At 39.1% G+C, this 25,672-nt stretch overlaps 2 long non-coding RNA genes across 2 annotated transcripts in view; one reads left to right on the forward strand and one right to left on the reverse strand.

Annotated features, from left to right (window-relative positions):
- Positions 1–25,341, reverse strand: part of LOC128097596 (uncharacterized) — a 62,931-nt gene extending 37,590 nt beyond the window's left edge. The window contains exons 1-3 of the long non-coding RNA XR_008213909.1: positions 25,228–25,341; positions 23,979–24,122; positions 9,597–9,683 (exon numbers count right to left, since the gene is read on the reverse strand). This is a non-coding gene — a long non-coding RNA (uncharacterized LOC128097596). The remainder of the gene's footprint in view (positions 1–9,596; positions 9,684–23,978; positions 24,123–25,227) is intronic.
- On the forward strand, positions 10,285–21,382 carry LOC128097597 (uncharacterized). Its single transcript, XR_008213910.1, has 3 exons — positions 10,285–10,394; positions 20,649–20,681; positions 21,054–21,382. It is a non-coding gene; the product is annotated as an uncharacterized LOC128097597 (long non-coding RNA).
- Positions 25,342–25,672: the final 331 nt, after the last annotated feature.

Raw genomic sequence — 25,672 nt, forward strand, 5'->3', positions numbered from 1 at the left:
TCTGACCATATAAGAGTTTATTTTATGGTGTTCACTTTCAACTAGGTGCAATAACCAAACATGTTTCTTATCATATACTTGTAGATATTTCAAAGAAGAATCATGCCTTTTTCTTTGTTTTGTTTTGTTTTTGTTTTTTTTGTGATGAAAAGTAGAGAAACAGTAATTGGGGTGGGGGAATAGGTTGAAAGGGGAAAAACAAGAGTGGGAAGCTCGTAGAGGTTTTAAATGGAGGAAAGTGAAGGGCAGCATTGGTGTTTTAGGTGACTATTTTCACTCTTACAGCACTTCACAGGTTTGGAATTTATTCAAGAATGGAACTGGTATCAACTCTGAATGCTTGACATGATAAAAGTTCTGGTCATTTCTGATTACTTCTCTTTTGATAACAGTGATGGCGATGTTTGTGGTGATGAAGGTTGATTTTTGGTTCCGCAGGTCTGTCTGTCCTCAGCAGCCACCCCATTGGCTTGGTTATTGTAGCCTTGTGGCATGTTTTGGAGTCAGGAAGCATGAACCCTACACTTTTTTTTTCAGGATTGTTTTAGGTATTCATTCTCCCTTGAAATTCCAAATGAACTTCAGAATGAGTTTTTCTGCTTTTAAAGAAAAAGACATTATGATTGTAATAGGTGTTTCACTGAAAATATGTATCACTGTGTGGTAATGACATCTTAATGATGCCAGCTCTTTTATGAATGTGGGAATGTTTTGCATTTATGTGATTCCTGATAATTTCTCTCAGTAATGCCCTGTTGTTCTCACTGTACAATGGCCACCCATCTTCTGCTCTCTCAATCTACAATCTACAAGCAGCACTAAAAATAGCTACATAAATTCAAAAACAAAATGCCAGATGAGAGGAAATCAGTATTTATTTGCTCTCAGTTTTGTAATTTTTATTTAACACTGAAATCTATGTAGCATTATTTTTATGTTTATCTATTTTTCTACTTATCTTTCATAATATTGTTCTGCTTATATTTATTGTGCCCAATCAATATTGTTGAATAGAATGACTCTGGGTGTTTATTGAAAATATACTATGTCTGAGTCTTCTCAGTGACTCATAAACTGGCTGGTCGCAAAAGGCATTTAAACCTTTTAACCATTGAAACAATATTTCAAATTATTTAATAAAACACTTTAGATACTTTGGATTTGCTAAAAAATACACAATTTAAGTTTCATCCCAGTGCACAACTTTACAAAATCTTGTGTTTTTATATAAATGAGCATATATGCACATATATCCCACATACACATACATGTACACACACACACACACACACACACACACACACACACACACACACTCACACACACACTCCATCTCCCCTGCTCTCCTCAGAGAAGTTTCCGTTCATCTCCCAGTCCTCTCACATACAGTATTTTCTCAAAGCATCTCCAACTCTCCTCATAATTTATTAATTTCCATCTGCAATTTATATTTTGCTATCTGACATTTCCCCCACATGAAGTGATGGAGCTTTATCTGTAACCTAAGATGATCTATCTTCTCAGCTAAGGTAATAGCAAATTGATTAAATAATCAATTGCAATAATTATGTTCTTGCTTTCAAATAAAGTAGAAAGAAAGAGCAACATGAAAAACAAAAATTTGTGAGGAAATTGAAGGGGGAAACAAGAATAGAAGGCTTGCAGAGATGGAAGAGCTAAGTGGAAGAGAGAAGGCAACTGTCTTTACCCTCACAGTGTCCCACAGGCTGAGGCGGAATTAATTTAGAGCTTGAACTGGCATCAACTGAGTGTTGGTTGTGATAAAAAGTTCTGGTTATTTCTAATTATTTGTCTCAATAATGATGATGGCAATAATCATGGTTTTAAAGGTCATGATGGTGATGATATTCGATTATACTACTGAAAGACAGCATCCTTTTAAGTTTGTGTACTGTTCAGATGTATTGTAAATATACCAGAAACTTTAATGATTAAACCTTTTCATATATGTATGGTAAATTTCCTTTAACTATGAATATATTTCCAAGGAGTTTTGAATACTACAAGAAAACACAAGCCAGTAAATGTCCATCACATTGATTATCCAGGAACCACATTTATAAGATAATTATTACAAGGAAGTTTATCTATGATGATTATTCACCAATTTTTGAATGGCTCAGTTACATTTTCTGTGAAAAATGTGTTACAAGAGTCATATTACTGGTCAATTAAGCAGAGAAAACCTGCCTCATGTTGGCTGGTCAAGTATTTAGTTCAATAAGGAAATGTCATCTTAAAGTGTGGACAGTAACTTCAGGCTAAATCCCCAGATGCAAGAAGAATGAAAACCAAAGTAGCTTTTCTAGTTTGAAGAAAACTAGTTATTTTTCGGAGCTTGAGCATCTACTGTACGAGTGTGGGAGCCCACAAAGATTCCAACTTGCAGTTTGACTCAAGGTCAGAGAGTCAGAGTTTATCCAAGGCTGCATAATAGGATGCAAAGACATGGTTACCAGGTGTCTTATACTTTAAGGCCTAATAAAAAAAGATACTTTGCTGTGGGGTGTGGTTATCAGGTGTTTTGAAGGGTCTACACTTGGTTGTACTTTGTGCTTTGATCTTGAAAGGGGGAGATCTTTTGCCTCTTCCCTTTCTACTGTATAAAAGCCCATTAGAAATAAACTCAAGGCTGCTGGATATTGACCCAGGGCCCTCCTGAAGCTATCCTGTGTCTCTGTCTTTCTCTCTCTGTCTACATCTATATTTCTTCCCGTTACTTCTCAATTCCTCACTCCCCCCTTCAAGGGACCCTTCAATAGGTAGGGGCTGGACCCCAACACTAGGCCCCAACATATGAGTGAATACTGGACAATGTTCCTCAGGAAAATTATTTGTTTTTAAAAATTATTTCTTAATTTATTTTACATACTAACCACAGTTTCCCCATTCCCTCCCCCCACCCCTTTTCTACCCTCCCCCCATTCCAGAAGGGTAAGGCCTCCCATGGAAGTCAACAAAGCATGACACATCAAGTTGAGGCAGGACCAAACTCTTCCCCTCTGCATCAAGGCTGAGCGAGGCCTCCCACAATAGGGAATAGGTTCCAAAAAGCCATCTCACTCACCAGGGATAGATCCTGGTCCTATTGCTAGGATCCCCACAAACAGACGAAGCTACACAACTGCCACACACATTCAGAGGTTGGTCCCATGCAGGCTCCCCAGCTGTCGGTCTAGAGTTCGTAACCTTCTGCAAGCTCAGGCCAGCTGTCTCTATGGGTTTCCTGTCATGATCTTGACTCCCCCTTGTTTATATAATACCCCCTCCCTCTCTTCAACTGGACTCCTGCAGCTAGACCCTGTGTTTGGTTATGGATCTCCATATCTTCTTCCATCAGTTACTGGAGGAAGGCTCTATGACAGTTAGGGTAGTCACCAATCTGATTACAGGAGAAGGACAGTTCAGACACCCTCTCTACTACTGCTAAGAGTCTTAGCTGGGGTCATCCTGTAGATTCCTAGTAGTTTCCCTGGCACCAAGTTTCTTCCTAACCCCGTAATGGCCCTCTCTATCAAGATATCTCTTTCAGCAAATCCTACTGGTGTGTGCCACCACAACACAGAGCGAGATCCAGGAAAGGCACAAATCTACACAGAGAAACCCTGTCTTGAAAATCCAAAAAAAAAAAAAAAAAAGATATCTCTTTCATTTCTCTCTCTCTCCCTCTCCCTCCTTCTCCCTCTCTCTCTCTCTCTCTCTCTCTCTCTCTCTCTCTCTCTCTCTCTCTCTCTCTCTCCTCCCCTAATTTAACCATCCAGATCCCTCATGTTCCCATCCCTCATCTCCTCCCCTTAGCCCCTGCCCCACACCCTCAGTTTACCTGGGATATTTCATCTATTTCCCCTTCCCAGGGCTATCCATGTGTCCCTCTTGGGATCCTCCTTGTTACCTAGTTCCTCTAGGGCTATGGATTTTAGCCTAGTTATCCTTTGCTTTACATCTACTATCCACTTATGAGTGAGTACATACCATGTTTGTTTTTCTGGGCCTGGGTTACCTCACTCAGGATAATTTAGGAAAATTATTTGTAAAGAAAACCTTTGTGATTTTACAGCTTTGAATGTTATGCTTATTGTCTCAGTAATCTTACTCATACTCGGAACATAATTCTAAGATATTCAACTGACATTGGTTTATTGCTAAAGTATTCAAAGGTTATAATTGCATTTTATATTCTAGAGATGCCTTCTGTTCAGTTTTAAGATGACTTAAAAGTGGCACTGTTGAACAATTCTGTCACGGTTTTCTTAAAGGCCACTCACTGTGAAATACCAAGCAGTGTAAAGACCTCTTGCATAAAGCTTATGACTTCTCTTACTTTGTACATGCATACACACATGTACGTACATATAGACACATAGCACTTGATTGAAGAAGGCTTGAATTTATGTCAGTATGTTGCAGATCAGAAGGGGCATCAGTAAGAAGAGACACAATAATAACACCTCACAGAACAACCACACAAAGCAAGGACAATCTCTCCCAGTTAAGGAGTAGATTGTAGACCTCAGGCAGGACATGACTCTTTCTTAGCATTATCTGCCTCACTGAGAATTGATATAGCCATAGTCTCAATGTGAACATAGAAGTTTCCATGCATTTTCTTTATTTCATTTTATAAAACTTAGAAGGAATTTGCCTTTTTTTCTTGGCATTTAGAAATGAACTAGCCTTTAAGGAAGTCTCACATGTCTACTTTTTTCTAAAATACATCTTCTTCACACTAGTCTCTATTCTCCTGTTCTCTGTCTTTTAGAATTTACCAGACATCTCTACAAAAGTTTCTCCTTCAAGGGTCTATGTTAGTCCAATAGTCTTCCACATATTTGTAAATTGTGTATGAGAAAACATGTTGATTTCCTTCTCCCAGACTCTAAAATTTTGTGGATACAGGTTAACTATTATAATAATTAATTCTGACCTTCAAATTCACCAGAGGAAGAAATACCTAGATTAGGGAAGCATACGTCTCATGTGTCTGTGCAGGTGCTTCAGGCGTGATTCTAGCCTGAGGGCTCTAACTTGCCGAGTGCATTAATCCCTTGTTGGATTCATAATATGGTAATATTATTAGGATATGGTGGAAGGCAGAGAGGGAGCCTAGTTGGAGGAAGGAGGTCATGAGCCGTATTTGCTCTGGGATATAGCCACCCTGGCTCCTTCCTACTTTCTTGCTTCTGGGCTGCCAGGGTATGAACTTCTGTACCCTACTGACTCATTGACTCCTGCAAGATGAGCAGAAACTCTGAAACCATGACCCCAAATACATCCTTTTTCTCTTAAACTAGTAACATCAAGAAACACGGTTTCAGTGAAGTAGTCTGTCTTGCCACAGCCACATTACATATTTATATTCATAACCATAATGTTCTGATAATAGCTACAAAGTCAAATTGATTAATCAATTTGCACATGAAAACTACTTAAACATGACCACCTAACAATGACTTGCAATTATTATAAGAGAGACTTTGCATTTCTGTATTTAAATTTTGTCTATGCTTTATTAAAAATTTTACATATTTGTGCTATTTTATCAATGCAATTTATTTATTTTAATTCAGTGTGTAACATGAAAGATAGAAGTATAGTTGGTGGGGTTTTTTGGTTTGCTTTTCTTTTAGTTTTGTCGTTTATTAAGGAATTTTATTCATTTACATAGCAACCACAGGTCCCCTCTCTTCCCTCCTCCTCCCCTCCAACCTCTCCCCAACCCACCCCCATTCCCTCCTCCAACAATTTTGTGTTTTCTTACATATTTCCCTGTTTCTTTATATTTATTTCATTAAATTGATTTTATTAAATCTTTTATCATAATCTTAAAGTCATCTTGGTATATTTTCATTCCTTCTACTTTCATATCACCATAGTACTTTGCCAGTGCCATGTGTAGTGTTTATGTCTTCTTTGAAGTCATAACTGGTGACTTTGATTTCACGACTGGCAAACATTTTTTATACATACACATACACCTGTAAGATACACCCACACCATACACCACACTCTTAGATAGAGTGCCAGGTTTGTTAATGAATAGTTTGCTTGCATTGTTGTATTTATGACAGATTTTTTTTGTCAGTCACTTGGATAAGCCCTTTGTGGAAGAAACAGGAGCTTCCTTGTTAACTAGAACTAGTATTAACGATCCCTCCCTCACTGCATATTCTAAAGGTACTTGTCCATGAGGTTTGTGAGGGAGACTGATGCTAAGGTCACCTGTCTGTGGTTCAACCTTTCTTTATCCAAATTTGGAGCAGCAGTCACCTTGCTCCTATCTCTGTCTCCATATCTTTTATGCAATCAACAGTTCCTTGATACAAGCAATGGCCCAGTTGCAAATTCTCACTGTGTCATGGGAAAGGATTCACCCAGAAAATGTAATCTCTTTTAGAATAAACAGTTGGCATTCTTACCATTTCCTGTCCTAGTTTCTGTTACTTAGTGAATTGGCAACCTTTTTCTAACAACATGATGAGATCATCCATTTCCTTGACAGAGAAGAAAAGGTGGGAAAGTTTATTTTGTCATTTCCCATTCTATCATTTCTCCACACGACACTATTTATTCCAGCCATCACATCTGCTCCTTATTTCCCCCAGGCTGTATTTATAGCAAAATGTTTGTTGTTGTTGGTTTTGTTCTTAATACTTTTTCTAAGCCATGGTTCTTCCTTATCTTGAACCTTTGGTAGTCTGTTCTTTTTTTTCCTTGTTTTTATTTAAAAATTTTTTTTTATTCATTTTACATACCAATCACAGACCCCAGTCTCATCCCTCCTCCTGCTCCCCCACCTTCCTCCCTGACCCACTCCCCCTTCCCACCTCCTTCCTCTCCTTCAAAAGGATAAGTCCTCCCATGGGGGGTCAGCAAAGCCTCATAGTTCAGTTGAGGCAGGACCAAGCCCCTTCCCCATCCATGAAGGGTGAGCAAGGTGTCCCACAGACCATAGGTAATGGGCTCCAGAAAGCCAGCTCATGCACCAGGAAGAGATCCTGATCCCTCTGCCAGGGGCCCCTCAAACAGACACAGCTACACAATTGTTTCAGTGTCATTTAATTAACTCTGTAAGTCACAGAAAGCAAATCTGACTTTGACTAAGGTTCCCATCTTTGATGTCCTCCATTTAAGGAGCACATTCACTGAAGTTCTTGTATTAAACATTTACTAGCATATTTGTTTTGTAATTTGTAATTTGGAACTTGGAATTTAGAGGGCTATATTCTGTCAATTTCCTTCATTTACAGAGTTTCAAGAAGACCAAGCCTGTCTCTAACTCAGTGTCATTTAATAAAGAAAAAAAAAGGCCTATCAAAAATCCAATTTTCATAGAAAAGGTATTTTCAATTTATCTAGTGGGGATTTAAATATGGAGGTAAAAGGAAAGAACTAGGCTAGATTATAAGGCAATGATATAAAATACAGTAGTTGACCAAATTAAAACACTGAGGTGGGAAAGAGCTTTGGAAATCTCTACATTGAGAGTTCAGCTTCAGCCAAGCAGGAACAGACGTGGAAGGGGAAAGTATAGATGATCTACAGCTACCAAGATCTCCGACATTAAAAATGTGCTTGCTAGAAGAATAATTTCTAAAGACAAGTTGGAGAATATAGTCAGGGAAATCTAGAAAATGAAGCAAAATATAGTTAACACACATAGTGGGAAAAGAAAATATGTAAGAAAAGAGAGTGTCTATCCAAGAGAATGGGAATACTAAAAGAATACACACACACACACACACACACACACACACACACACACACACACACTTAATAACTGTTACTGAGTTTAGTTGTAGCTATCAGAAGAAACAGCTGAAAGTGTAAAAAAATAGTTGATGGTTATTGGAAATGCGAGGATTTATGAGATACAGTACAATGATTTCTCATTTTAAGCTATCAAACTGTTTTAATCAAATGTGTTTATATCAGTTAAGGCAGAGGAGGTTTTGATTTAGTAATAGATGATGTTTGAATCTTTTGTTTTAAAACAACGAACACTGTGCCTCACTGCAGAGACAATGTCTATCAATAGTAATGGTGAGAACTGTGCTCTACCATAATGTTTCCGGGCTCCAGACAGGTAGATGCTCAGTTTTGCAATGTTCCTCTCTTTGGGAAGGCAGGGAAGGCCAGGAAGGCAGAGAAGGCAGGGAGGGCAGGAAAGGCAGAGAAGGCAGAAGGAGCTGTGGTCACTTAGCCTTTCTGAATTCCTGTGCTAGTGGGTTACATATGGTCCATTCTTTCATTTCAAATCCCATAGAATTGCAGCAAATACTTGAGAAAAGCAATATGCAGCATAACAGCCAGTAACACTTTGAAAATAAGTGAATGTAGATGCGATGAACACACAATGTTATTTGAACTACCCATTTCAAATTAATGGTAATTCTTTTTAAACTGATTGCCATTTTTAAAAAATGACATACTGTTGAATATTAACCAATGAATCAAAATGATTTCTTTGGTACTTTCACTTTTATTGTAGCAAAATGTTACTTAATATAAAATTTACCCTCCCAGTATCAATCACAGTTTGCTGATCACACAGTTATTTGAATAGAACTCTAGAATCTCCCACCTTTATCCTGCATAACTGAACTTCAGTGCACACTGAGTAATTCCTACCCTATTTCATCTAATCTTGTGGCAATCACCCTTCTATTTTTTGTTTCTATGAACTTGGAACAAAATGTAGGGCATTAGATATGGCATGTGAAGTAGAATCATGCAATAGAAATTGATTTGGTGTATACTTATTAATATATCAACAATAGAGCTAATTTATGAAGTCAACACTAAGTAATTCTCTAATCCTAGAAAGAAAACCATCATCTTCCCACACTTACTCCCTGATGGTCACATTCTTAGCAACTGGGGAGATTAATTTAAGTTTAAAGTGCTCTTCAAAATAGTTCTATCCATTCCTTTAAGAAAACTTCTAAGGTTGAAATGAACAGAACCTTTATACCTAGCAATTGGAACAATATGTGTGCTTAATGTGCAATCAGTGAAGTGGAGTATGCAAGGGAAGTTTATATCACTTTAGTAAATGAAACTGAAATGGGACAGTTCCACAGGAAATTCCCATGAGGGACAAAGGGAGTTCTTGACAGGCAATGTTCAGCCTCATAGTTTTCTAGTCACACTACTTGACTACTTGGCCTTGCTCAATGGTAACTTTCTTCTTATCACATTTCATTTCCATTCATTTGCCTAAGCAGTGCTGTTGTTGAGAGCTATTTAATTTCCTGCTGTCTGTATTTCCTTAATAGGTGCACCTGTAAGGGCCATATACTTCAACAAAAACTGAATCAACCTTTCTTCTGGATTCATTGTCTTGACTGTTTGCAAGTGAACTCAGTAGAAAGCTCTTGGCTTTCAGATCACATAAGAAGAAAAAAATAGGTGGAAAAAAAAAACAACCTTCCCCTTCCATGAAGGAACAAGAGTTCCTGGCCCACTGGTCTTAATTAAAGTCATTGTTCTGGACAGTGAAAAGCTAGCATCACCTGGGAACATGATAAGTTTAACAAGTGTAATGTATTGACACTCAGGAAGAGGTGCATGCTCACCCTGAAACATAGGAGGAGAAGACTCTTCAGTTTGGTAAAATCTGGTATTTCCCCCTTAGAAAGCTGACTCCACAGATTCAGTTTTGCCTGGAAGTAGAAATCAATAAATACTTGTAATTACAAGTTCAAGTTGAGAAAGAGGATTAAAAAAATGTCTCAAAATAAATCCCAAAGAATTCTTCTAGTCTTGATTCCCAATTAGGCACAGATTGAATTCATTTGATTTTAAAACTAGTTTTCAGAATAATCAAGCCACTTATATACAATAAATTAACTATTAGATAAGAACTGAAATGTTGATTCTGTATTTTGTGCACCCCTCAATCATCCTATGCTTCTTCCATAGACAGGACAACCAAAGAGCTTTTATTGCCATGGATTTTATCTACGGCCCAACTATAGTTCACACTAATTCTTTCTCATGTTTTCTCAAAATGTGCTAATACTAAATTTCAAGTCTGAACTCAGATATAAAGCCTTTAAATATTTTCTTGAGATTAAAGTTTAAATAGAAATAATATTATAAAAAGAAGTTTCCAAGACAAACATCCTTTTCAGTAAACAGTCTCTTGGTAATTATACTGTGAGCATTTAAACACTGTGATTAGAGTTTTCAAATGACCAGAAGCTGTCACTCAAAAGCTTCTTCACCACCCAATTACTGGGTCATGTGCCTCTCTTGTGATTCTGGCATGATTCGACTTTTGTTTGGGAGGAGGGATAGACGCTGTTTGTGTCATCAGCAGCAACAACAACAACAAAAAAATCACTCTTTTGTGGGAATCTAGAAAGGAGAAGGTAAGCATTACATTCTTCTTGTGAAATCAAGCAGGTGGACTAGAGGTGTCAGGAAAATGTTTCTGAAGGTTCAAGTTAAACCTATTATAGGGACCGTCTTCTGCTTTGTAATCCCTTTTTGAAGAGAAATGAAGTATTTAGTAACAATTCCTGTGTCATCCAGAGCTACAAAACAAGTATGCTGGACATTAAAACATACTTTCTGGAAAGATCATGAGTGTTCCAATAACAGTTGTGAGACTAGAGAGCAGGAAGCCTATAATGGAAGACAAGGAATAAACTGAAAGGAAAGTTGTTGATGGCCATGGAAAGGCACCAAAAAAAACACAGAGTCATTTCTAAATTTCCATGAAGTCAGTATCTGCTCATCAATGGAGCTGTTTGGGGCTGTTACTTCCAGCAAATCTCTCCAGACTCCCTGCTAGATTGTAAGGACATCTGGTGGGCACATAAAACTCCTCTTTCTTATTTCCTTAATCAAAGTAGAATCCAAAGAAGGAGGTTCCTCTTGAAATGAGCACTCACTACCCCTGGGAGCTTAAGAAGTGGGTGAAACAGAGCGGAAGAGTTTGCAGGTCTGGTAGACCAGGGATGACCAGCTGGAGTCAGTCACTCCTGTCTGTGCTATGTCATCAGCACAGGCTCCGTTCCAAGCTTAAAACACTTCCCAGTCAGCCAGACTGGCAAACCAAACTAACATCTATAAACAGTTTCTGGGTTTTATTTGACTTTAAAACTCAAGGTTAGGGAAGACTAGATTGTTAATGGGTTACAATTTTGAATTGTGTCTCCGGATAGAAATCACAAAGGATTTCTTGTCTTTTGTTCTCTGCCAGTGTTGCTAGACTCTGGTCTTTGCACTATTGTTAATCTTGGTCACTAGACTTTCCATATCTCGTTACAAAAGCTCCAAGCTGCCTGTGTACAAAGCAAACAATAGCCAGAGAGGACAAAAGTTCACTCATGAGACGGGATCGCAGTTCCAATAGAATACTCAAGTTTTTTTTTTTTTCTTTTTAATAGGAAGAAAGTCCATAGGACAGATGACTGTCATTATCATGAGGACAGATAGTGATCCTTACAGCTTAAAATTCATTCCTTCATTCTTGCTGATAAACATCCAATCGGGCCATTCAGTTCAAAGCAGAAAAAAACATGATTTTACTTGATCATGTGTAGAAAGCATCAGCAGATTCCCAATAGATTTTGGAACTTAGTATACTTAAAACAGGTCCTTCCTAGTTACCATTTAATAATCAATATTAATTAATTAAATTAATAAAGCAAAACAATGCTTAAACATTAAAGTTGACTTTTATGGTATTTAGAGTTTCATAAATATTAATATAGCATGGAAGTCACCTTTAATAATGTGAAATGATTATATACAGGAATTCTGAGCAAGAGCTGAAGAGAAGGAAATAGGCTCAGTTTGATATGATGGGTGAGTGTTTAAACTCTCTTCCTCTTTCTGTTAGGGTAAATAAGCAGATCCTGATTTTAATCTTGATTTCAGATGCATGTAGCGGAATATCTCAGAAATCATGAACATTTTGATGTAAATTTAGATTTGCCTGTCTCAAAATGTGATTCACTTATTTCATTGCTGTATTTTACTGCCATTTATCAAATATGTTTTACCTTGAGCAGCCATGCAATTCGAATTGTCAATGGGAAAACAAGCCATAGCTTCCATTGATTTCTTCATCCATGCTTGCGTTCGTTTGTTCATAAAATGCTTTCTCTCATTGACTATGTGTCAGGTACCATGATAAGGTATGGCGAACAAAAAGGAGTAAATCATTATCTTTAGCTGTAGGAGCTCAGAAGTATTTCCAACATTTTAATAATAGAGATAATCATAGTAGTAGCTAATATGACGTGGGTGTGCCTGAATTTTCTAAGAATTTTACACGTACAATCTTTCTTGATGTAACATATCCTTTTACATGTAGACATATTATTATTCCTATTTCATATGTGCAGGCATGGAGGGATTAAGTTACTTGCCCAAAGTTACACAGAGTAAACAAAGGGTAAAGATTGACTTCATGTTAGCAATGTGATTCACAGCACCATGGAAGCCATGAAATGGGTGTCTTACTTTCAGCATCCAAGAGGCTGGAGATAAAGACCAAAAGATGAGGACCCTTGCTCTATGGCTGATTGTTGACTCTCTTAGATTCCTTTTAAAAAGGAGAGTGATCACCATTACAGTGTGACTGGAGAAGGTTAGTAGGAAACTGTCAGGGTGAACTTTGTGGGTTTCCTTGAGTGATTTGTGTCTTATCCTATTCCCGACTCTTATCTATGCCTTGGGTGGCGGGGAGGGGGCATATTGGATGTGTGTTGCTCTGTTTTACTGTTTATTTAAACTTTTATGAGCTATAATTCTTGAACTAAAAAACTGTAAATTCATTTTCCTGGTATAGTTTATAGAGTCTGGGTTCTGTAGCTAACCCTTGAATCTCTTCTAGCACTGACACTGATGGCTGCCCACCTTAGTTAGTCCTTTAGTTTCGTGTTTGTGTGATTACATTTACCACAAAAAAATGCCAAAGACTCTGTATCTCGACCTCAGCCTAACAGAGAGCAAAGACTGTTGAAAATCAGGCAAGTGGTGTTGAGAGGAGTAACATTCCATTTGCACATTCCCATGGGGAAGCTGGACACAATGCTGGGCAATGACATAGGACGAGCGAGTACAAGGTGTACACAGTGTATGTGAGTGTATCCAAGTAATACACGAGCAAGGAGTGGTTCTCATCAAATGTCACCCATGTTTGTACTGCATCCCCCTCGTTTGTTCTTAGCTTTCCTGATTCAATGACTCTGATCCACAGAGCCAGCTCTGTCTTTTCAGTTCTTCCATGCTCTGCCTCATTGTCCAATTGCTTTATGTTGTGGTTCAGTCATCTCTGGCCTCAGCCTCAGTATCTGTGAGTCTTTTCGGACTTTCTGTGAAATATCTTCTTCATTCTGCCTTGTGGACAGCTGTCTGTTCTTTCTTCTCACAAGCAGTGAGCTTAGCTTCCCACCCCTCCTTAAGATCCTTGGTGATCATGGGTCAAATTCAATTTTGCTGCAGGTTTCTTGAAAACTATTTGATCATAAAAACTTTTCAGCACAGAAGAATGGGTGGGCAGGACCCATAGGTACACACAAGGGGAGATATTTTTCCTTCCTTCCTCTTTTTTCTAATTACTTCATTTTTCTCCAATTTTGTCCATTGCTGAACACCCAGAAAAGTTATAAAACAACTTTTAACGGGACCACAATAGAATGTAGCTACTTTTATTAGAGTAAAATATTTCGATTGAGGAAATCAAAGAATCCTGGACAAACAGAGCAGTTAGAAATGAAGTTACACTAAAACAATATAAATTCTTGCTCCAAATTGGTAAGATACAAATCACAAAATTGGCTCAAACTAGTTTAGCAACAGATGTTTGGGGGAAAATCTGATTATCTGCTTCTGAGAGACAGAAACAGAAGCAGCAATGAGGTACAGCACATTTCTTAGGACTGAGAATTGAAACAATTTTTTCTTAACAGTTCCCCCTCCACCTCTGCCAGGAGAAGGACCATTAGGGACTGAGGATAGAGCTCACAGTTGGTGGAGTGTTTTCCTAGCGTACTTGAAGGCCTGAGTTTGATCTCCAATACCATACAAATTGGGTGTGATAATACCCTCCTGGGAATCCTGGTACTCAGGAGATAGAAGCAAACTGATCAGAAGTTCAAATCCATCTCTGGCTATATAGGAAGGACCTCAGCTAGTTAGTGATCCCAGAGTAGCTTGTTCATTTCATGTGAGTGGAGAGAGAAGAATGCGGGAAATAAGAGACTATTGTGAAGGCACTTCAACGTGGAGAGAAGAAATCCCAACATGACACACACAGCTCATTCATGGAATCCTGACACATGCAGTTCATTCATGGATACTTCCATGATAGTCTGAGGTCATCCTAGGATGCAGGAGACCCTGTCTCAGAAAACAAGCAAGTAAACAAAAAGAGCTACAATAAAAAATGAAGGATCTTTAGTACAGAACCAAGAAGCACATAAAAGATTTTAAAGGTCTGTGCTTTGGCAAATTATCTTGCTGAAGCAGATGACACCATTTGATTCTGGTGGACAATCTCTTCCAGTCTCTTCAGGGTAGATTTGGGAAGCTGGAGAACAGTGATCTATGTTTTCTGGCTTGGTATTCACCAGAGATAGTCAGGAGAAAAAAATGCTCACATGAACAAATTGTGTCTGATTACTCACTGGAGGTTTAAAATGTGTGTTAGCATGTAAGGACTCTGAAAAGTCCCACAGTTAAAAATGGTCCTTACCCTGTTACACTTCACATTTCTGTCAAACATATGAGCCACAGATACAGTCAACGGCTATATACTACTGTCTCCTAGCTCATTACTTGAGCTTTTTTTGTATGCAAGGAGTAAATGAACAGTTGATGAGTTAATTAAAACAAAATGTATGAGAGGTGATATCAGCTCCTATGATGGATGATACAGAGTCATGGCAGAAATTAGGTGAAATAAAACTAAACTCTAGAAAAGACTTCCATAATGTTTTACTTTAGGTCAAACAAATGATCTTTCCTTTAAATTCCGAGACATATTCATTTCAAGAGTTTTTTTTCCTTAAAAATGACTACTGTAAATAGCACTGTTGTCAGCTTCTTCAGACTTATAGTTTCTCAAACGTACTGAACACAACTGGCAATGAAACTATTCACCTGCTGGGATGAAGTCTTTTGGGAAAAAAAAACCTCCATCATTTTTAGTATCAGATCCACACCACAATTACATGTATGAGATAAATATTTTTTTAAGAATTCAGAAAAAAATTTCTCAGCAACACCTGCACATTCAATAGCTCAGTAAAGATAAACAATTTATAATAATTCTTTCTTTGGTTTATATTTTAGCACAAAGACACAAAAAAATCGATGAAATATATGTAAGTAACAACTCTGGCAAGCATTCTGATTTAAAGTCTTCAATGAAACTGTTTTCTTCTAAGCAAAATGCCAATTGAGGAAGTATCCATGAATGAGCTGCATGTGTCAGGATTCTGTGAATGAGCTGCATGCGTCATGTTGGGATTTCTTCTCTCCACGTTATTGAAGTGCCTTCACAATAGTCTCTTATTTCCCGCATTCTTCTCTCTCCACTCACATGAAATGAACAGGCTACTCTGGGATCACTAACTAGCTATAAATTTTAACCTATTCTCGTTTTTAGAACTGAAATATCAACTAAGTTCTTTCCATAAAAAAATTACTATGGAGAGAGAAGAAATCTTCACTTACTGCATTATATTCTGATGTGCAAGGAGAGGTTTCCCACATGGACATTTTTAAAGGGGGATAAATTACCAGGTGAAACAGCCAATAAAACAGATGTCTCCCCACTGAAAGTTATAGTCAGCACAAAATACCACAACTTGAAGAGACGCCATCTCATGATTTTATCATTGCAGAGATGGAAAATTACAAATAGAAAGGAATTTTCCTATGATCATGTACAAATAAGTGACAAAAATTTCGATTTTAAGTTTTTTTTTCATTCATAGACCAGTAGTTACATTCATAGCTCTCTGTAGACAAATCACATTTTTTCGGTTGATCAAATTAATTTACAAAAATATGAAAAATGAAGTTTGTATATTCTCATTAATTAAGGGATTGGGACTTTAGTTTGGTGGGAAAGAGTTGGCTTAGCAAGGGTGTAGTCCCCAGCAATAAAACAAACAAACAAACAAATGAGTAAATCATAAATATTGATTAAGCACTGACTGTATTTGTGAATAGCACAGTAGCAATACACTGAGGCAGAATACCTTGAGAGGTCTGTAGCAACTACTGTTAGATGAAATCTTGCCCATACTCAGCTACTTATTGGGCTGAGGAAATAACACAGAGCATGTTTCTAACACATGATTAATACTTGAACTTCTTATTTTCTAGAGTCCAGTCATTTACACTCTGGTACTATTGAAATATGCATCTGTTGTGAATCGTAGCATCTTAAATCCCATTGCATCTGGAACACCTGTTCTCTTAAGTACCTTAAGTAGGACATTGAAATTTGAACTTGTGTCTCAAGCCATCACAGGAAAGTCCTCATCAACCCTACAACTTCCTAACCTAGAATCTGGGCTCTTCCTTGAACATCTTCCTCTCCTCAGTCTTTACATTCAATCAGTCCCAAGTCCAAGACAGACACTTCTGTGGGTTGTGCAGCCATATTCTCCTTTCCATCTGTCCATCATTCCTGCTTCTGTGTCACCTCCTCCTAACTGACTTCCTGCAGCTCCTGTCACTCTCTCTCTGGCCACTGACCAAACTTTCTGTTGCTGGAGCAGCAGAATATGTTTACTTGAGTATCAGAACCTTTTCTAATTCAATGTATAGTGGTCTCCATGGATCCTTACTTAAACAATGCTAAATTGAGCAAATGCTAAAGCTCATTGGTTCAAGCTGCTGCTTGGGCTCCCTCTAACAAATACAATGAGCAATGCTGTTTCCTTCCTGTTCCATCAAATATCAAAGGGTTATACAAAGGGATGAATGCCAGGCTTAGAGTGGTCTTTTGTGACACATAACTAAATAGGTTTTTAATAATTTTTGTTAGTTATACTTATTTCAATAAGTAATTTTTTACTGGAGATTATATAGGTAAGTATCAATATAGAAATCGATTTGTGGTTTTTCTTCTTTTCAAAGATTTTTAGGTCACATAAAGGCAGGGAGTTTGCAATGTTTATAAATGTTAAGAGACATATGGTGGATGATAAAAAGATACAGAACACATGCATATAATTTCTAGGGTGTGTGTGTGTGTGTGTGTGTGTGTGTGTGTGTGTGTGTGTGTGTGTTTGTGTGTTACCATGTTTGTGCAACTCCTCAGTTCTGCCATTCCTGACTGAAAGAAAATTTGAACTATGGCTTTATATTCAGCTTTATTGTCAAGAAAGTAGCTACAGCTCTTACTTGTCTCTGTGTGTGTGAGAAACATGGGGATGGTATTCAAAGATTCTCTGCCAAAAATGGCCTTGAATTCATGCCCCACACTCCTAAACACCAGCATTGCAGGTAGGTGCCATTGTGACTGACTTTACAGCTCCAAAATTTAAAAACAGCTATTTATACATTCTTTGGGTTACAATGGAAGATGAGTTGGATATTAACTTTAATCTCTTTACTGTATAAGTTGAGTATTCTTTTAAATCTTTTTACTGTATGTTTACTTACAAGCTCACGAACTTCATCAGTTTTCCTAATTTCTTTTGGCACTATTTTAATAGCATCTGTACTTCCCTTTTATTTTGAAGGAGTTAAAGAGTCCAGTTAATGACATAATCATCAGGTAGCCAAGCTGACTAATGCATTTCACACCTCTGTCATAACAAGCACATGAGATCGAAAAATCTGTGCATTCTTTATTTTTTTCTACTCAATATGTTTGGCTGAATAATGTGTGTGATTCTCACTCAAAATAGCAATACTCAAAAGGGGAAGGGGTTGAAGATGTAGCTCAGAGATAGAGTGCTTGTCTAGTACATATGAAGCACTGGGTTCAATATCCAATATAAAAACAATACCAATTTAATTAGTTGTTCTAATATAGACAGTTAACCCTCCTAAACCCATCCAGAAAGCCTATCTTTATTTCCATTCCTTTCTCCAAATGGTTAGTGTACCTGGGAAGGTCCAAGAAACTCATTTAAAATTATGCTTAAGTCCAGCTATACCACTCTTGGGCATATACCCAAGGAATGCTCAATCATACCACAAGATCACTTGTTCAGCTATGTTCATATCAGCATTGTTTGTAATAGTCAGAACATGGAAACAACCTAGATGCCCTTCAACTGAAGAATGGATAAACAAAATGTGGTACATATACACAACGGAATACTACTCAGCAGAGAAAAACAATGACATCATGAGGTTTGCAGGCAAATGGATGGCTCTAGAAAAAATCATCCTGAGTGAGGTAACCCAGACTCAGAAAGACAAACATGGTATGTACTCACTCATAGGAGGATACTAGATGTAAAACAAAGATGACTAGACTGCTACTCACATCACCAGGGAGGCTACCTGGAAAACAGGACCCCAAGAAAGACACGGGGATCGTCCAATGACGGAGAAATGGAAGAGATCTAGAGGAACAGCCAGGACATGAGTGGGGGTAATGAAGGGCGAGGGTCGAGGGAAAGAGAGCTTGGGGGAGCAGGAGATCCCAGCTGGATCAACAACAGAGAGGGAGAACAAGGCATAAGAGACCATGGTAAATGAAGACCACATGAGAATAGGAAGAAGCAAAGTGCTAGAGAGGTCCACAGAAATCCAAAAAGATACCCCCACAACAGACTGATGACAATGGTCGAGAGACAGCCCGAACTGACCTACTCTGGGATGGGATGGCCAAATACCCTAATTGTCGTGCTAGAAACCCCATCCAACGACTGAGGGATCTGGATGCAGAGATCCATGGCTAGGCCCCGGGTGGAGCTCTGGGAGTCCAATTAGCGAGAAAGAGGAGGGTTTATATGAGTGAGAATTGTTGAGACCAAGGTTGGATAAAGCACAGGGACAAATAACCAAATGAATGGAAACACATGAACTATGAACCAATAGCTGAGGGGTCCCCAACTGGATCTGGTCCTCTGAATGGGTGAGACAGTTGATTGGCTTGATCTGTTTGGGAGGCATCTAGGCAGTGGGACCGGGTCCTGTGCTCATTGCATGAGTTGGCTGTTTGAAACCTGGGGCCTATGCAGGGTCGCTTGGCTCGGCCTGGGAGGAGGGGACTGGACCTGCCTGAACTGAATCTACCAGGTTGATCTCAGTCCGAGGGGGAGGCTTTGCCCTGGAGGAGGTGGGAATGGGGGGTGGGCTGGGGGAAGGTGAGGGGGGCGGGAGGGGGGAGAACAAGGGAATCTGTGGCTGATATGTAGAACTGAATTGTATTGCAAAATAAAAAAAAAAGCAGAAAGAAAAAAAAATGTCAAGAATAGACATATGGCATAAATGATTATGAAATTCTATGAAAATAAACAAGCCTTGCTGTGGGATGTTCTGTATGGCAAATGTGTTGCTGATTGGTCAATAAATAAAACACTGATTGGCCATTGGCTAGGCAGGAAGTGTAGGCGGGACAAGGAGGAGAATAAAGCTGGGAAGTGGAAGGCTGAGTCAGAGAGACACTGCCAGCCGCCATGATGAGAAACAGCATGTGAAGATGCCGGTAAGCCACGAGCCACGTGGCAAGGTATAGATTAATGGAAATGGATTAACTTAAGATGTAAGAACAGTTAGCAAGAAGCCTGCCACCGCCATACAGTTTTTAACCAATATAAGTTTCTGCATTTACTTGGTCGGGTCTGAGCAGCTGTGGGACTGGCAGGTGAGAGAGATTTGTCCTGACTGTGGGCCAGGCAGGAAAACTCAAGCTACAAAGCCTGATATCTTAAAAAATACTATATAACCTTATGGTATTTATTGTCAGTGAATAAATAATTAAGCAATTATTATAAAAAAAATTATGCTTAAGAAAACACCTCAGCAGATGGGTGCCTAACCAATGGAAACCAGATCCTCAAGTCCATAGGACTCCCAGAGTCAGACAAGTGCACATAATCTTCTTGATTCTATAGATGAAGACACTGATTTTGCTCCTGAAATCAGACAGACATAGTGTACATAGCTTATAAAAAGACAAACTGAGCCGGGCGGTGGTGGCGCATGCCTTTAATCCCAGCACTCGGGAGGCAGAGGCAGGCGGATTTCTGTGAGTTCGAGGCCAGCCTGGTCTACAGCGCGAGATCCAGGAAAGGCGCAAAGCTACACAGAGAAACCCTGTCTCAAAAAACCTAAAAAAAAAAAAAACCTAAAAAAAAAAAAAAAAAAAAAAAAAGACAAACTGATGTTATATTTGACATTATTTTCCTGTCCAGAGGGCGCTGGTGATGGGAGAGGTGATTTGAGCTGCTGATTTAGAACACAGCATTTCAGTAATGCCTACTCTCAAGCCCATTTCATCAGGTTGCTTCTCTCTTTTAACTTTCTTTCCCTCTCTTCTTTCTCCACTTGTATTTATCACATGTTGCCTCATGCCAGGCAGTGTTATAAACACCTCAAAGAGAATGATTTAAAAAGCTGACAGTGCCTGTCTACAATGAGCTCAGAGTCCAATAGCAGCTGTTAGATAACCATGTCTTTTCTGATTTCAGTGTGAAAGGAATGAAGACAGAGATGAGCATATGGTAAGTGGGGAACCACAGAAGGTGATGTGAGCACCAAAGAGGATGGGTTTAAATGTGAAGAGAAGGTAGAAATAGAGAAAAGGGCTTCCATGAGAAACAGAGTAGAGACCAGAGAGGCTCAAATACATATGAAACAATATGGTAGTCAGACAATCAGAGTGAATCAGGGGATAACCTCACAGGTTACCAGGCAATGGTGGAGATGAGATTCAAGAAAAAGGCTTTGCATCTCTGCCATGGAGTTTAAAATTTACCTTCTAAGCACTGGAGGGAGGCAATGTTAGACATAAGAGTTGTATGAAGATAAGGATAAGAATTATAAGCTATTGGGTGCTTTATCATATCATGAACAATGTTGTATTTTCCTTTCAGGCTGGTATGGCTTGAATCTTAAACATCTCCACACAGGCTCCTGTGTTTGAACACCTGGTTCTAAGATAGTGGTACTGTTTTATGATGCTGTGGAATCTTCAGTTGTACTTGGCTGCTTGAGAGGGGACACCGGGGACAGATTTTTGAATGTCATTGTGCAGCCTTGTTTCTGGACTGTCTGTATGCTTCCTGGTCCGTTGGACATGTGAGGAACTCTGTGATGTGCTCCTGTCTCCAAGGTCAGAGGTGCTTCAGTCATTGGTGCTCCCATGATGAGAAACTGAAATCCTTCTAGACCTGTGAGACAAAATAAACCTCTCCTCCCTTGAGATGCTTCTATCGGGTGTTTTATCAGAATAACAAGAACGGTAACTAAGAACGAGGCATTGTAGCATCTGATTCTCAACACAGCTCTGTAATATAGGCACTAGGTAACTCACATTTCACAGAAATGGAAACATTTTAGTACTGAGAGTATGGGAGCTTAAAAACTTAACCCAAGTCACTCAGGTATAATTAAAGGCTACATCTGAGTTTCATTTCTAAGCAGCCTAACTGAGAGAATCCTTATCCTCATATCGCAGAGAACAAAGTCTATCTGTGGGAAAAAACCAACCTTGCACACTCTTCTACCACCTCCAAGTTAACTATAGTCTTCATGTTTCACACATGTGAAACAAATCATAAAAGTTTTTGAACTTCACATTTTAGTGTCTGTGAATTGGTTTTTTGAATGTAGCCACTTCTCTTTGGCTTTATATTGCCCATGGTTATCTTCACTCTGTGAGGGATATGTTAGCTCTCTGTGATAAAGACTAAATAATATAGACAGACAAAACAGAAAAGACTGCAGATCCTTGGTGGATGACATGCTGGAGAAAATCCAAACATGGACAGGATGAGAAGTGAGAAAGCAGTTTGTAGCATGAGTCTTAAATGGTGTTATTTATAAAAGCAAACCTGGAGCCAGGTATTGGGTTAAGGCTGGAAGATCAGAGAAGCAGAACAAGTTACAGCCACCTCACCTTGCCAATTCCTCAGCTGATCCTGTTTCCTCAGACTGGAAGCCTCTGTGTCTTCATCCGAATGGATCTCAGCTGAACTGCTTCTCAAAAGCCTAAAGCTTAACCAGGCTAGTTCCTGGTTTTCACACCTTATATATCTTTCTGCTTTCTGCCATCACTTCCTGGGATTAAAGGCTCTTGTTACCACTCCTGGCTGTTTCCAGTGTGGCCTTGAACTCACAGAGATCCAGGCAGATCTCTGCCTCTGGAATGCTAGGATTAAAGGTGTGTGTGCCACCATTTTCTGGCCTCTATATCTAGTGGCTGTTCTGTTCTCTGACCCCAGATAAGTTTATTAGGTGCACAATATTTTGGGGAACATAATATCACCACAGCAGTTGACATTCTTCATTCCCGTGGCTTTAGCATAATGGAAAGGACATATCCATGCAGGCCTGTGACAGTTTGGAGATGTGTGAGACAGTGGAAACAACCATCACCAGGCCAGCATTAATCTAGTCCTAATGTGTAATATGGCTCTGGGTAGCAGTGGACCCCTCATAGGGAATATGGCTTTTCTAAGTCATTTCATTTAAGGTCCTAGGTTAGAAATTTATCCCTACTATACCTCTGGCTGTACAGTGGCCTGCTTGTGTGACTCTCCTTGTTGGGGGGCTATGGTTATAGGAGACACCAAGGAATTTCAAAACTGGTGAGAAAGGAAAAAAGGAAAGTTCACACTTTTTCAAGTTGCAGGCAGAGGTCTTGGAGCGTTTAGAGACTAATCCAAGGACCTGCAGCTGGAAGCAGAGGGTCCCGCTCTTCCTGTGTTATTGTCAAGAGTCAAGATGAAGCTTCTGTACCCATCTCTCTCAAGACTTCCTGTGGGGCTCGGAATGCTTTGAGAATTTGAATGAGCCAGTTGTTGTTTTGCCAGCTCTAAAGGAATTCAGGGGACAGTTCCAGCGAGGGGATGACCACAGCTGTAGCACAATCCTGCACATGCCAGTCCCATCATTTTTCTCTAAACATCTGCACCACTGTAGGAAGAAGGTAAGGCTTCCCCATTTCATCAATTGTTTTCTAAGTGCACCATGGAGAGTTTTAAAAATGGGTAAGCCAGTAAACGGTGCTAGTTTGCCCAAGGTTTTTCTTGTTTTAGACATAAGGTCTCAAATCCTAGGAACCCCTTTTAGTCCTGGGCCAGGTATAATGATTTTTTTTCCTACCAGGATAGAGAAACACATGAGATTAACAGTTTTTGTGTGCCTGAGGTCAAAGCTCAAGGATATTCCAGTCTAGCAGGGGAACACACTGAACAGACAAAGTTTTGTTTTCATACATGATTATTTAATTTTTTATAATTCTGTGATAGTCTATTTAGTATTTATAATATATAACACAAATCTTAAAAGTTCTTATTAATAAAATCAAACCTGAAGCCAGGTATTGGGGCTGAAAGGTCAGAGAAGCAGAACAAGCCACAGCTACCTCACCTTGCCATTTCCTCAGCTGATCCTGTTTTCTCAGACTGGAAGCCTCTGCGTCCTCATCGGAATGGATCTCAGCTGGACTGTGCTGCTCAAAAGCCTGAAAGCTTAATAGGCTCTAGTTCCTGGTTTTCACACCTTATATACCTTTCTGCTTCCTGTCATCACTTCCTCAGATTAAAGGTGTGAGTCACCATGCCTGGCTGTTTCTAGTGTGGCTTTGAACTCACAGAGATCCAGGTGGATCTCTGCCTTCAGAATGCTAGGATTAAAGGTGTATGTGCCACCATTTTCTGGCCTCTATATCTAGTGGTTGTTCTGTTCTCTGACCCCAGATAAGTTTATTAGGGTGCAATATATTGGGAACACAATATCACCACAATAATATTTTTGTCACCAACTGCTAGTCTTTCTATTACTATGACAAATACCTGAGCAAAATCAACTTGAGGATATATTTATTTTGACTCTTGGTTCATAGGCTTTGGTCCATGCTTCATGGTTTCATTGATGTGGTCTTGAGGCAAACTGATCACATGGCAGGGAGTGTATGATAGAATAAAATAGCTGGTATCCTGGAAGATAAGAAGCAGAGAAGGGAAGTGACTGGGGATGAGATTTAAGGCCTGAGAGTATCCTGCCCTGTGACCTTTTTTTCTTCAAACCAGACCTTAACTTCCAAAATCTCCACTTCCCAATATAAGGTCATGAGGTGGGTACATACCAAGTTTCAATATTTCAGTCTGCAGAAAATAGTGAATATTCAAACAATAAAATCTTTTTAAAGAAAAGTAGCTTCAGTAAACATTTCTCTCAACGTAATGCTTGCCTAAACATGAAGTAGGTGCTACTCAAATAAATAGAAGCAGCAAGAGGAGAAAGCAAAGGCCAACACTGGAAACTCTGTACATTTGGAAAATAGACAGGAAGCCAGATGGTGTTTGATATGAGTTATGAGTAAATTGATTCCCTGATGACTAAAGTTAGTGTTTCAGTTTGATGACAATGACAGTGATTGTGAGGCAATGTCACCATCTACTCTCCTCTGTTATAAGGATTTGTAATTAGTATGATGAGTATGTACAGTGTAGTTGGGAAAACACTTAGTGAATCTGAATTGCGAAGTCAATAAATCACATGATACTAGAGTTGAGGAGAGCAAGGGCATCTCCAGGGGCTGTGGAGATGGCTCAGTGTATAAGAGCATGTGCTGTGAAAATATGATGACCTGAGTTTCACGCCCCAACATCCACGTAAAAGTCCAGGAATAGCGATGCATACTTGTAACCCCCAGCACTGGGAGGCAGAGACAGGTAGGTCCCAAAAGCTCACTGGGTAGTCAGCCTGTGTGGAAAGATGAGCATTGGGTTCAGCGAAAAACCCTGTCTCAAGGCAATAAGGCAGAGAGTGACACTGATTTATTTCTCTGGTCTCTTTTGCATGCTCTCCCCATGTGTATGCATAACACACACACACACACACACACACACACACACACACAGAGGAAAAAAATATAAAAATTAAAAATAAATTTAAACTAGAGAGGGTATCTCCACAGCCATGCTTCCAAAAGGAAACTGACTTCTGCCTTCCCTCTGGCCATCTTATGGCATGTGTTAAATTTACATCTAATAGAAAATCTATAAATAATTGTAAATATCCTATTCTGTAAGGCCTTACCTACACGTTTGTGGCTGTTGGTCTTATTGATGAAAGATCCAGTACACAATTAATTGATTTTAGAATCTTCTCTTTCCATGCAGCAGAGGGAAAACCTTTCAGACACTGAGGTTTTCTGATCTCATTCTCAGGGAGCTAATCTGGGCTCTTCAATATTTTTAGCTCCTAATTTGTCCAAACACTGACTTTCCACAGCAGTGGGTCTAAGAAGACTCTGACCTTGGTTCGTCTTTCCTTAACCTCACGCTCATCTGTTTTGCTTTACTATTTTGCTTTGCAGCTGTGTTTGCCAGATGATAACAACTACTTTGTATTTATCAACCTCTGGTTTCCCATTTCCTTCAATATCTGCTTTGGTGTTTAGAAATGTTTATCTCCTTCTCACCTCAGCGTGGTTCACCTGACTCTATTGTCTCTCTGGACAGCCTCCAACAACCTCATTGCA

The sequence above is a fragment of the Peromyscus californicus genome, unplaced genomic scaffold (genome assembly GCF_007827085.1).
Source record: "Peromyscus californicus insignis strain IS unplaced genomic scaffold, ASM782708v3 Scaffold_5__1_contigs__length_169319896, whole genome shotgun sequence".
NCBI classification, from domain to species: Eukaryota; Metazoa; Chordata; class Mammalia; order Rodentia; family Cricetidae; genus Peromyscus; species Peromyscus californicus.